The sequence below is a fragment of the Meriones unguiculatus genome, chromosome 3 (assembly GCF_030254825.1).
Source record: "Meriones unguiculatus strain TT.TT164.6M chromosome 3, Bangor_MerUng_6.1, whole genome shotgun sequence".
Classification (NCBI taxonomy): domain Eukaryota; kingdom Metazoa; phylum Chordata; class Mammalia; order Rodentia; family Muridae; genus Meriones; species Meriones unguiculatus.
This window is the reverse complement of record NC_083351.1, coordinates 150,199,544-150,212,953: the sequence shown is the minus strand read 5'-3', so window position 1 is coordinate 150,212,953 and position 13,410 is coordinate 150,199,544. Positions and strand designations below refer to the sequence as shown.

The window sequence follows — 13,410 nt, the reverse complement described above, 5'->3', positions numbered from 1 at the left end:
CAAACTTGTGAGTATACTAAACAACGAAGAGATGCTTGAAATGGGGATTCTATAAGTGAATTATGTATCAAACCAATATAGAGGTAGCTTTCCTTTTCCTTTCTTCTCGTTTAATTCAGTCTTTCTTTAAACATTAATTTTTAAAGATCTTCATTTTTTAATAAAAATAATTTAAACAGTTTTCTTTATATGTATCTATTACTATTTTCCAAGGAAAATGTGCCTGCGGCATTAATTTCTTTTACTATCATTTCTTTCAATGGGAAAAGAAACAATGACTTCTTTATAGAACTCCTACAAACTATATCTCTGCAATATTTTCCTCTGTGAAGCTTCTACCTGTTCTCCAACTATAAAATCCCTTTTCTCATGAAACCCACACCTTCCACTTCCATCCCTTGTTCACCTCAGCTTGAGTCTTAGCCATAACTTCTTCCTCAGCCTAGCCTGGAGGCAATACTCATTTCACAGTATCTATCTCCTTGATTTACCAGACTTACAGACCAATTTAACACCACCCACTTATCCATCTCCATAAACTGGGTTTGTTTTCTACTTCTATTAAGGCCACCAGCCAGTTTAAAAAGCTGTGTCTATCATAATCGTTGCAAATATCTAAACCCAGTCCAAACTGGGGATTTAAGCTGCTCTGAAATTCTTTACCAGTACCTCTAATGATTCCTTTCCCAGTTCCATCACTCTTGTTGCAAATTCTTAGTACTCTCCTATCAGTCTCCCCCCTGTCCCACAGGGAGTAAAGTAGGAAGCACAATTCTCCCTAGTGCTCTCTATCTCTGCACACTCGCCTATCCTAACCTCCACTCTATACAGAGTGTCTGTGCTGCTTGTCCTAGTTAGGGTTACTGTTGTAATGAAACACCATGACCAAAGCAACCTGGGGATGAAAGAGTTAATTTCAGTTCCGCTTCCACATCACAGTTCAGCATCAGGGAAGTCAAGACAGGAACTCAAACAAGGCAGGAACCTGGAGGCAGGAGCTGGTGCAGAGGCCATGAGGAGTACTGCTTACTGGCTTGCTCCTCATGACTTGCTCAGCCTGCTTTATTACAGAACCCAGAACCATTAGCTCAGGGAGAGCACCACCCACAATGGGCTGGACCTCCCCCATCAATCGCCAAGAAAATGCCTTACAGGCCTACAGCCCATCTGAAGGAGGCATTTTCTCCATTGAGGTTCCCTCCTTTCAGATGACTCTAGCTTGTGTCACACTGACATAAAACTAGCCAGCACACCCCTTAATATGTCTTAGGGCCTGGGTGTGACACTAAAGCTCCATTCCATCTTATCCTCAAACCAAACTGGACACTATCCAGTTTACTGTTCTGTCTCTGGGCTTTTTATTGTTGTTGCTCACGTTTGTCCTTTTTCTGAAATTCTTGTCACTGTATCAAATTCCAACTCACCCCCAAAGATTCTGATAGCACACTGCCTCTTTGAAGCCTTTTCTCCTAGACAAATTCCTTTTCTACTGTTCCTCATCTCACCTCTCCTCTGACAACAGCCCTTCCACACTGTGTTTTTTTAGCTAGTGCACTCTAGCCCCTATTAAAAGAAGTTCTCTGTTAGCAAGGACCTTATCTTACTCATCTTTATATACCTAGCATTTGACAGGAGGTACACAGCTGGTGCTTAGTAACTACGTAAGGGAATACTATAGCACTCAATAACAAACCAGGGATAGTTCCCTCGGTTGCCTCTTTCCAACTATCACATCTGTAAGCAAACAGTCAGGTTCAAAAATGTCATAACTGACCACTTCCTCCATGTCACCATGAAACCTGTTAGCATATTCTGTGACTTCTCCATCTACATACAATTTACTTTCCCTCTGCTTTGCTGTCAACACATGGACCAAGACTTAGTACCTTTATGTGATAACAACTGTTATCTCTTTTTAGGTTTCTACAGCCCTGAAAAAGTAGCAAATAACTTTAGAACCGTTCTTACGTACTACACAACCTGTTCAACAGCAGTCCAATGTTCTCAAGCCAAGCCTTTCATTCAAAGCCCTCTGTTCATTTCTGGCTTGAAATCTTTGCTTAAGCACCTTCCCATGCAGGACATATTACCTTCTCCCTATCCAAACTTACATTTCTCGGTTCCTATGAAGCTGGTTCAAAAAAGATCTTAACCCACATTGATGGTTCGCCTAAATGTCCAGAGCACCTATTGCATTTACCAGACAAATGTTTGCTATCTAATTGTGGCATGACTGCCATCACCTGGATCTCCACAGACAGTTGTGAGAGGGGGAGGAGGGGTGCTCTGTCACAGGTTTGTGTCTTGGGTACTTACCAACAACCATTTTACTGCAACAGTGAAAAGCTGATCGAAAGAACAATTAACAATGGCCAATGTTCACCATACTAAAGACTCGGTGCATGGCAAATGATGAAACAGAAGAGGGTTGTCCATAACGCATAAAGGAATTACACATAATTCAACAAATATTGCTATTTGCTAAGTGCCAGGCTCTGGTGTGTAGTAGAGAATCTGACAGACATGAATGGGATGACATAGCTCCGTGACAGTCTTCTTTGGGGCTAGTAATGAACTCTCCAGTGGTTTATACAGATCTTTTCATTATGCCAGCAACTAAATTAATATAGTAGCCTTCACAGCTATTTCCCAGGTCTAAAACCCATGCCCATACTCTGGGTTCTCTTTAGATCTTCGCTTTCTGAATAAAAACTAAAGCCTGCCCGCTACAGAGGCAGCTAACCACTGTTCATGGTGGGTCTTGTTTCCTTCAGCAGTAGGGCCACCGTTACACTGGGTGTCAAAGCAAGTGCCTTAGTGGGCTGGGCCCACCTACCGCAGACACATCTCAGCACGGAGTGATGTCATTCAGCGGAGAAGACTGGTCAGAGGCTGGGCAATGCACGTAAGAGATTTATAAGGACATGTTACGCTGATTTGGACCAGTGCAAGCCATGCCACTCCTCCTTTCCCAGGCCACGCTGGTTGGGCAAAAATGAAATCTGTCCGGGATGAGCGGAACCGTGAAGGGAAAGACGAGGCTGCCTCCCGGCTCCGCCTTCTCCCAGAGCGGGACAGCGAGGGGTAAGGACGCAGCCTAGGATCTGCGGCCGGGAGTGGAGCTGGGTGGGTGGGCCGGGTCACCTGGGAGTGGCCGACCCGGACAGCACCGAACACCGCCTCCACTCAGGCTGCCACCTCTATGACCGCGGGCCCCCGGCCACAAAGCTTACCGCGAGGCCGAGGCGGGTGCTCTGAGACGGACACTGGAAGGGCACCGGCAGCGACAGCCGCTGTGAAGCGCTTTTCATTGAGCAGGGAAAAGAGGCCAGCAGCCGCCACTTCCCGTATCCGGACACGTGACCGCTCTGGGCCGGAAGTTGACCCGGCGGAGAAGGAAATGGAGTCGGTGGAGGAAACGGGCCTGGCCAACGGCGTGGAGGAGGCAGAATGTCGCATTGATGGGTGGGGCGGGGCTGCACTGTGGGCGTGAAAAGGCAGGGTGGGGCCTGCGTGCACACAGCCAGGGGGGTTTTCGGGATCAAACGCTCCTTTTATAGGGGTTCACGTGTCAGATATCCTGTATATCAGATATTTACATTACGAGTCATAACAGTGGCAAAATTACAGTTTTTAAGGCAGCAACGAAAATAATTTCATGGTTGGGGTCTCTACCACCTGAGGAACTGTATTAAAGGGTCACGGCATTAGGAAAGTTGAAGACCACTGACATAGGCTTGGTTGGAGGAGTTGATACGGTGTTATTTCCTTTTTCCAGACATACCCATTGTGGTACTTACGGCAATTCATTTGAGAGTTCATGAAATGTTTTTTTTTTTTCCTTTGCATATGCAAAACCGTGTTAACTCTAGATCCTTGGGAGCACGTCAGTGAATTAAGTGAGAATCTCTGCAAGAAGAACCTAGACATCATTCGTTCTCTTAATTTCCTCCCACTTAATTCCCAGAAGCAGCTACAGTCTAGAACCATGGCACTTAGGAACTTCATACTCTACCGGGACTTCACAGACCTACTTCTTGGGTGCTTTTTAAGAAAGTGCACCCTTGCTGGCTCACCTGAGATACTGAACCAGAGTCTTCATTTTAAGATGATGCTTGTTTCAGTGTGAAAGGAATGAATGAGGCCAAGATTTGCCACATTTCTGGCTGGGGTTGAGTGCTAGGAAATTTGATTCCAGGTAAAAAGGCCATTCAAACTTTAATCGTATACCGAAGGAGTTCCCAATGAGGTAGGACTAGACAAGGTGATAGCGAGAGAAGGATGCATACTATACCAGGACGGGCTTAAGAAAATGACAGATGAGCTGTCAAGGTATCTTGCACCATTTATCTGAAAATAGAAGTTTGGAAAAATTGGGAGAAATAACAAATAGGGACTTTTTTGGTTGATGAGGGTCATTATCTTCTAGTCAAGAAGAATGAATCACACAGGATTTAATTCTATATTTGAGAAGACTTCTTGGGTCTTTACTTCTGACATCCAGAACGTTTGCCTTGAACAGCTTTCCCAACAATTGAATGTGGGTGTTTTTGTTGTCCTTTGCCTTTTTAAGCGTTTTTGTTTTTTAACCTGTATATCACAGTTCTCCCCAGAGTTGTTGGGAAGTGAATGGTATTCCAGAAGGCTAAGCTCTGCTCCTTAACTCCAGATCTGTGTAGCCACTTCTCCACCTCTACTATTTCTGTTTGGATAACTGAAAGGTAATAACAACAACAATAATAAAATATTTAAATTAAATTATAATTCATTAATTTAATTATATAGTTCTATAATTAGAAATTATTTTACATAATATTTTTATTTAAAATATAAATTATATCATCTTTAATAACTACTATTATATCAATTCTCTTTTTTCTCCTCCCCTCTCTTTGAGGATTTGACCCCAGAGGGTAGAAAGGATTGGCGTGGGAGGAGAAATGAAACATCACAAAAAGATGCAGTCAGAGGAGGCGTGTTTGGTTGATCACCACCACATTTGAATATTTTCTGACTCTCTGGGGACATTTAAGAAACTTTGTGAATCTCTGAGCTGTCTACTGCAGGCAAGAATGAGGGAGGCGTTTGTATGTCAGCCTCTTCCTTTGAGCAAAGGGTAGTAACAGGGCTGGGCATTAACTGCTCCACACTTTGAAGGCTCAGCTTGCACTCACAGGAAACATGTGCTGACGCAGGGGTGAGGGAACGGGTGCTGTGGTGGTGCGCTTGCTCAGAGCTCAGCAAGCACTGTTCAGAACAGACTGCTGGAAGCAGCAGTTAAAACAATGAAGGAAGCTGGAGTGGTAACAGAAGATGTGCACAGAGGACGTGTCCTCTCCAACCCTCCCTGCACCATTCTCATCTGCTCATCTTCTCTCTGTTAGGTTTAAATCTTCACACAAGTCACTTCAAAGTGATTACCAGCCACAAATTCTGCAAGAAACTAGTAAAAAGGGGGCGTGGTTAATGAAATAAGCTCAGTTCTCACTGGTGCATGTGTGATAAGACCATACTGGCATTCACCAGCTCCCTCCCACACTGCACACCCTTCACCAGCACATCAGCTGATCTAGGTTGTTTCCATAGTAAGGTGATATACAGCCTCAGACTTTATTTTTCTTATCGTAGTTGTGCCACAGCTGTTGTAATTTCCTGATGAACTTTTTCCTGGGCCTCCAAGATAAGCCTCGATTAATTGTTTTAAGTCCAGATTCCTCAAGTCTGATGTGTAACAGCAATCCCAGATCCTTTTGCTAATCACAGTTGATTACTTCCACCAGTAGAATGCTTTTTCTTTTCTGGTTTATTTCTATAAGAAATACAAAGGGACAAATTGACAAAGTTTCAAGTTCAGTAAACTCCTCACTGTCCCAGTGGAAGCACTCTGAACTTAGTTTCCAATTAGCCAATGTAAGCAATGTTGGGATCTAGCAAAGACTAAATTTGGTAGGTGTATTAGTTAGGGTTTTATTGCTGTGAAGAGACACCATGGCCATGGCAACTCTTATAAAGGAAAACGTTTAGTTTGGGTTGGCTTACAGTTTTAGAGCTTTAGTCCATCCATTATTATCATGGCAGGAAGCATGGCAGTGTGCAGGCAGACATGGTGCTGGAGAAGGAGCTACATTTTGATCCACAGGCAGCAGAAGGACACTGTTTCACACTGACTAGACTTGAACACATAAAATTCCTCAAAGCCCACCTCCACAGTGACACACTTCTTCCAACAAGGCCACACCTACTCCAACCAGGCCACACCTCCTAATAGTACCAGTCCCTGTGAGCCAAGAATTCAAATACATGAATCTATGGGAGTCCTTCCTATTAAAACTACTACATTAGGTAAGAAACCAGTGAGTCACTGGGGTCTATAAGGTAGGTCAGTCCTGCTCTTATTCCAGAGTTCCTGGTGCCAGGCCTTAAACTGTGGGGAGTTTTTGTATTGGTTGTTTCAATGTACTTACTTAACACATTGCAGGACAATCCGCCAATCCCTACTGATCAAAGTGCTCAAGATAGGAAAAGGTCATTCTAGCACTTCACAAGGCCACCTCCATTATGATAAAATTATGGCAGTGTGGTGGTCTGAATGTGAATGGTCCAAATAGGCTCACATATTTGAATGCTTGGTCATTAGGGAGGAGTGATGCTACTTGACAGGGATTAAGAGGTGTGGCCTTGTTGAGGTAGGTGTAACCTTGTTGGAGGAAGTGTGTCACTTGAGGGTGGGCTTTGGGGTTTTCAATGCTCAAGAAAGGCCTGGCGTTTTTCTCTTCCTGCTGCTCCGATCCAGATGTAGAAGTCTCAGGTCCTTCTCCAGTGGTGTGTGTGCCATCATGCTTCCCTCTGTGATGATAAACCTCTCAAACTGTAGGCAAGCCTCAATCAAATGCTTTCTTTCTATAAGGGTTGCCATGGTCAAGGTGTCTCTTCTTACCAACAGAACACTGACTGAGACAGGCAGTGATAGTGGATTTTGTAGTTCTGCATTGGTCCTGAGAGTGCTGTAAAAAAAGATGTAGTAGGTTGAAGTAATGATGATCAGGGATGCTATAGTTTTGGTGATTTCGGACATTGGTAGAATTAATGAGAGAAAAGAGAGCCTTACTTCAGAAGGTCACTTCTTCCCTCTTACATAAAAATGAAAAATAAAGTGTATTTCTACAAGCTGTATTGACAAAGAAGATTCCCTGGTGGGTACTTAATGTTCCTACGAGCTATCCCTGAGAATGACATGCAGCGGTCAATGTGATATGCCAGCCCATCTGTGACCTGGAATCAAGTTCTTTTTTCTGTATTTGGTAGCCACAAAGGACTCCCACGTGGCCAGGAAAGTGAGTTGCAGAAGAGATGGCCATGTTGTGAAAGTAAATGATGAGGGAGTTGGGACTACCCAGTCTTGAAATTAATTGTGTTTTTCAGACCTGTTCAACTTGATTTTACGCCATTTTCATACTTCAACGGGTTGTTTCTGAGCCTGTGCACCTGTGAGTTGGTGGAACTAATAATAAATCCATCTCATGATAAGATGACCCTTATTTTCCCAGTAGAGAGTTATTGTCTGCTTCAGAAAGCTTGTCTTGCAGAACAGTAAGGACCTGTGTGGCAACTCTTAGAGAGTTTACACAGTGCTTTTATCTATCCCAGATCCCATTCCTTCATCTCTGTTGGGGCAAATGGCTCGGTAGTAGGGCAACTTGAACGGCATCCCTTTTGGGCAACACAGGCAAGTAGTGAGTACTATACTTTTGCATGAAGTTTGTTCCAACATCCTTTCTTCTGGGAAACAATCTAGTAACTCTTCTTCCTTCCTCACAGTGTAAATTCATTCCAATACTCCTGATTCCCCATCCTTCTGACTCTCAGTACCCATTCAGTGCTGTTCTAGCATCTTAATCTCATTTGTCACAGGTCATCGTCAGGTCCAGGAAGCACAAAGGCTGTGTTTTAGAACTTACTTCACCGATCCTCGCAAAAACACTGCATGGTGAATCAGCTAATGTCATCCACTTTCCTCTGTCCAGCCTTATGCTTGTATTTTATTCTTCTGATCTAAAACTTTCAATGTTTATTCTCATATACACTCTACTTGTTCTTATTTTGCATATTAGGCCGTTTTTGCTTTATTGTTTGAGTTAGCATAATTCAGTGATTCTCAACATGAGATGATTTTTTTTGTCCCTGGGGAACATTTGACAACGTTTTGACATTTTTTTTGGTTGTCATTACTGAAAGCGATCTGCTGACATCTAGTGGGTAGAAGACATAGTTGGTGTTAAACAATCTACAACGCCAAGGATAACCCTTCACAAGAAAGAAATATCCACCCAAAATGTCCCAGCTGTTCAAAGTGTAGTTATTGTTGCTTTTTTTTTCCTAGAGCAGAGATTGCAATTTGTCACAAAGGCTGTTTTGAGGGATTTTATAGGGATGGGATATGAAGGAAATAGAGTTTCATTTTGCAGCAAAAAAAATTTTTTTGCAACATTTACAGACATGGGGAGACTGCTCTTCATTGTCAAAAGGAAAAATACATGAGGTTGAAAAACTCTGAGGCTTTAAAAGTGTGAAGTTTGAAAGGAAAAATTTCAGCTCTGAACCCCAGGGACCAAGCTCTCAGAACAAAGGAGATTTATTTGCCCCAGAGGGACAGAAGCAGGAAATAAGAGACATGGACAGGAGGCAGAGGACAAGAGAGAAGAGGGAGAGAATAAAAGAGAGGGAGGAAGAGTATTTGTCCTGAAGAGATAAAGGACTGCCTCTGGATAAGAGAGGGACAGATACGGCATAAAGGAAAATGGCAGTTTATAGGTAAAAGGAGAAACCCTGTGTTAGGATGAGGTGTTTAATTTTAAATTGGGTATGCTAATTAGGTGTGCCAAAGGGAGCTTTTGAGTGCTGGACTTCTATACTTTGATAGCTGGACCTTGGTAGTCAGCCTCAGGAAGGGAAAGTGGCCGAATAAGGGAATGGACCTTTGTGGTTAGCTTCAGGAATGTAATCTAACAGTTTTTAGCCAGGCAGGGGGAACTGGAGAGAAGGCATGGCCTGCCAGAGCCATGCCTGCCACATTCAAGCTGGCCAGAGTCCCTACAAAATCTATACAATGTCCCCATTCTAGATTTCAAAACCCATCCCTTCTCTGTCTGTGCCCTGGCTTTGATGGAGATGGTATTTCTAGGCTATGAATTTAGATTCTCTTGAGCTTCTGTTTCTTTTTTATTACATACTGGGACTGAGTTTCAGCACAGTCTGCAGAGTGGTTCCACCACCCCAGAGGCCCTCTGGCTTTTGTAGTGAGCTATGATTTTGTGGTACTTTCTGAGAACTTTAGAGATGAGTCTTACAATTTTACACAAGTGAAAAAAGAGACATGTTCATCTGCTGACTTCCCCTGACACCAGTCACTATTTCAGCACATACTTAGAGTGCACATGTGACCGGAGGAATTTGAAACATGCAAATATTCCTAGCCATGGCACTGTCTGCAATATGGAGTCCTGGAGAGTGAGAGAGGCAAGTTGTTGTCATAGCATCCTTGAGAGCAGCCGATACCTAGACTAAGAGATAAAGCTAGAAGGGTTTGGGGTACCTCTCAATGAAACAGACACTGCTGGTCCCTCCGTTGTCATCTCCTTGTCATATGGATTCTCCATGTTTTCAGCTGTCCAAACTGGTCCTTGACTTCTTATCTCTCACACTCTGCATCTGGTTTCTCCAGAAAGCTTGTTCTACCTTCACTATGTACGCTGAATCTAACCACTCCTCAGTGTTTTCGCATCTATTCCTTCCTGGATTTCACTATGACATGTCCTTCTTGAATTACCGCACTTCAGTCACACTTGTGTCAAATAAGGGGTGCAGCGTTTGAGCTAATCTGCACATGGGGAATTTAGGAATGATGCCACTGGCAAGCCCAGACTTGCCTCCTAGAAATACAGATTGGCCCTGGTATATGCTTTTGAAATCTAAAAATCTACCCCAAGTGATATATCTTCTCCAACAAAGCTATACCTCCAACAAGGCCACACTTCCTCCAGTAAGGCCACGCCTCCTAATCTTTCCCAAATAGTTCCACATACTGGAAACCAAACATTCAAACACTTGAGCTTAAGGGGAGTCTCATGTGGGGTACATGGACCGTGCCACCAGAGGAACTGGCATGGAATGGGTGAGGTGGAGTATGTTCAAACCCAGGAAATCTCAAACTTGAGATTTAAATCTCATCCCGAGATGGCAGGAGTGGGACAGCTTCCTCCCTGTTTCCATGCCTGCCTCTGAGCATAGAGCACACGCTCCCCAGGGAGGGATCTGGTAGTCAGGTATGTAGTTGGGCACCTGGAGGCAAATAGAGCACCACCCACATCCCAGCTACAACCAAGGAAATCCATTCACTCTAAAAAAAAACCCTACCCACTGCCCAAGGTTCATATAACATTCATTCACTCTGGAATAAAACCACACATAAGCTGTTTCACTAAATATGGCCTAAGCGTAGCTGCTTCATCCTCTGAGAAGGTCTTCTCCCCATGGTCCTCCCAGCTGTGCTGGAATCCTGTATATGGCCGTCCCCAGTTGGTTCTGGGCTATGCTTTATCCTCCTCAGCTTGGTGCCCGATGGTGTCCAGACACTCCAGGGAGAAGCAGAACATGGGGCCACATTCTCATTCAAGCCCCCACCATCTCTGAGTATGTTTGTAGGTTTGCTGGATTTTGACAAATATTCATAGATGTAGCAACAACCACAATTAAGATGCTTCTGAGTACTCAATGACCAGATTATATGCAAAAACAGAACTCGGGCTTACAACCTGCCCATTAGTACATTAGTACAGCACAGGAACCAACATGCTACCACAGTAACTAGTCCATGATGTTATCCACCACGTATAGTGTGTGGTCCATACAGCTAACCAAGAAACTCTGGAGCAAATAGGACACAGTGGCCAGGACTTCATAATTAATGGCTTTCCTGATTCCTGATTCCTCCTTAAAACTTAGAGCCAAACTGAAGAAGCCAAATAAGCATTCCTGAGTAATCACAGGTGATTCCCTGCTCCTAGTTATCTACTCCACCCTGAGTCAGGGTGCTTTAAAACCTTCTCCGTTTTCTCCTGCACACTGTCTTATTTCATATATAATAGTGTGTTCTATTAATCTTCCAGTGTTGGACACTTGAGCTCATTTAAACATTTTGCAAACAACATATACCTGCACACGTGTCATTTTGTAGCTGCTCCAATGAATCTTTGGGGTCTGGATTACCAAATTGAAGAGCAAACACGCATACACTGAAATACACACATACACACTCACATACACACACACACACAATTTGAAAACAATGTCAACTTTTTATCCTGTACAATAAGAAGCACAAGAACTAATTTCCACCTCAATGAAACACTATCAATATTTTGGGCTTTTTTTTCCAATAAGACAAGAAGTGAGCTCAACCCAAAGATACAATGTCAGTTTCTTTCCTGAACAAGGATGAGCATCTTTTCTTAGCTTCCCAGTGTCATTTGCAATTCCTTTCCTGTGAATTGTCTGCTCATATATTTTCCAATTGGTTGCTTGACTTTTTTTTTTATTTTCAAAAAGTCTTCAACTTTAGGCGTACATACAAGCATGTGTTTTCACAAGTTGTAATTCTTCCCAGTTTGCAAGTTGTTTGTCTTTGTAATTTTTTCATATATGTTTTATATAGTTAGTATTATTTACCCTGTTTCTGGATTTTTGAGTGCTAGCAAGGAAAGTTTCCCCCATTCTTAGTTTGTAAAACGTTTTCCTATTTTCCTTCTAGTAGACTCACAGATATCCTTTTTCTCTTTTATATCTTTATTATTGTATAGTTCATTCGTCATATAACCTACCTATTTAAAGTATGTAGCATATGCTGTTTATCACATTATTTGGTCATGTTCACTATGTAGCATTAAATATTTTAACCATTCTCAATGCACAACAAGATAGTATTAGTCACATTTGCCATGTTGCACAACCATCTTCGTTTCTAAAACTTTTTCATCACAGAAAGTGTATAACAGTTCCTTTTTCTCTCCTCCCGTATGCTAGTGTTTCCTCTCGCCTGTCTCTGACTTTATCTACTCCATACATTTCATAAAGTCAAATGGTGCAACAATCGTCCTTTCCTTTGGGGATTATTTAACCTAGCACAATGTTTTCAGAGTTTACTCACGTTGCAGCAAAACTTTTATTCCTTTTAAGGCTGAATACTATCCCATTATTTGGCTATACCATATTTTGTTAATTCATTCCTCTTTTGATGGACACATGATGCTTTCTTCTTTGGGTATCGCGAGAACTGCTGCAAACACAATTAGAAGCCAACTTAGAGTATTATGTACATTAGTATGCAACTATGCATTCAAGTCACCGTTTTGAATTTGCTTGAGTCTGCACCTAGAAGCAAACTGCTGAGTCATTTGGTAACTTTACTTCCTTTAAGGAAATGCTTGTATGGACTGACCCATCTTGAATTGTGCCTTCCATGACTACCCTTGAATAGTACTGCTCAGTTCTCTCTTTGCTTCCCAGAAAGTATACATAAACAAGTTTTTAGAGTAATGTGTGTTTTACGACTGAACAAAGAATGATGAGGCCATCATTACCAATACTTTAAGGGACAGTTTAAGGGTACTGAGTGTGACTGAACAAGGTACATTTCATCTTACTTGAATTAACTTTTGTCCTCATCCAAATTCCAGGGATCTTAATGGTATTCTGGCCACCGACACCTATGTTTTTGTCAATAAGTCCCCAGTAGAATCAATCCTAGATCTGTCTGCCTTTTTGCTTTGGTCCCGTGACTCCCTGGGCTTGGTTCTTGTATGTGGGGAGTAGCTTGCTCAAGTGCACCAACAAACCCATTTATCATGTGGCTGTGGCCCCTACATTCCCACCGGCAGCAGAGGAGAGCTCCAGCTGCTCCACACCCTCACACCCTCGCTAACCCTTATCTCCCACTTTTGTTCCACAAAGATATAGTCATCCTAGTAGAAGAGAGAGCAGCTCTGACTTGACACCTGGCTTTTGATTTCCATTTCCCTAATGACTACTGATGCTAAACACCTTTCTCATGCTAGTTGGTGATTTGCATATTTGTAGAAAGAGCTATCAACATCCTTTGTCCATGTTTAAATCGGGTTGTTTTTGTGTCACCGAGTTCTCTGTGTGTCTGGGTAGTAAGTCTTCTTTAGACAGATGATTTGAAGATATGTTCTTTCCTCCAAGGCTTGTTTTCCATTTCTTGATAATGTCCTTTGGTGCAAAGATGTCTTCATTTTTCATGAAATCTGGCTTATTATTTCTCTCTCTCTTTTTAGTTATGATTCTCTTGATAAAAATCCAGTGTCAATCCCCAAATCCTTAAGGTTTACCCTTATA

At 42.6% G+C, this 13,410-nt stretch overlaps 1 protein-coding gene across 7 annotated transcripts in view; it reads right to left on the bottom strand.

Annotated features, from left to right (window-relative positions):
* The window catches only part of Exoc1 (exocyst complex component 1), a 44,458-nt gene extending 41,072 nt beyond the window's left edge, over window positions 1-3,386 (bottom strand). For 4 of the 7 annotated variants that reach the window (XM_021650844.2, XM_021650861.2, XM_021650852.2 and 1 more), the window contains exon 1: window positions 3,234-3,385. The gene's annotated coding sequence lies outside the window, so the exon portion shown is untranslated. Of the gene's footprint in view, window positions 1-3,233 lie in introns of all 7 variants that reach the window. The other 3 variants (XM_060380782.1, XM_060380784.1, XM_060380783.1) reach the window with 1 other exon arrangement.
* Between the last annotated feature and the right edge of the window lie 10,024 nt (window positions 3,387-13,410).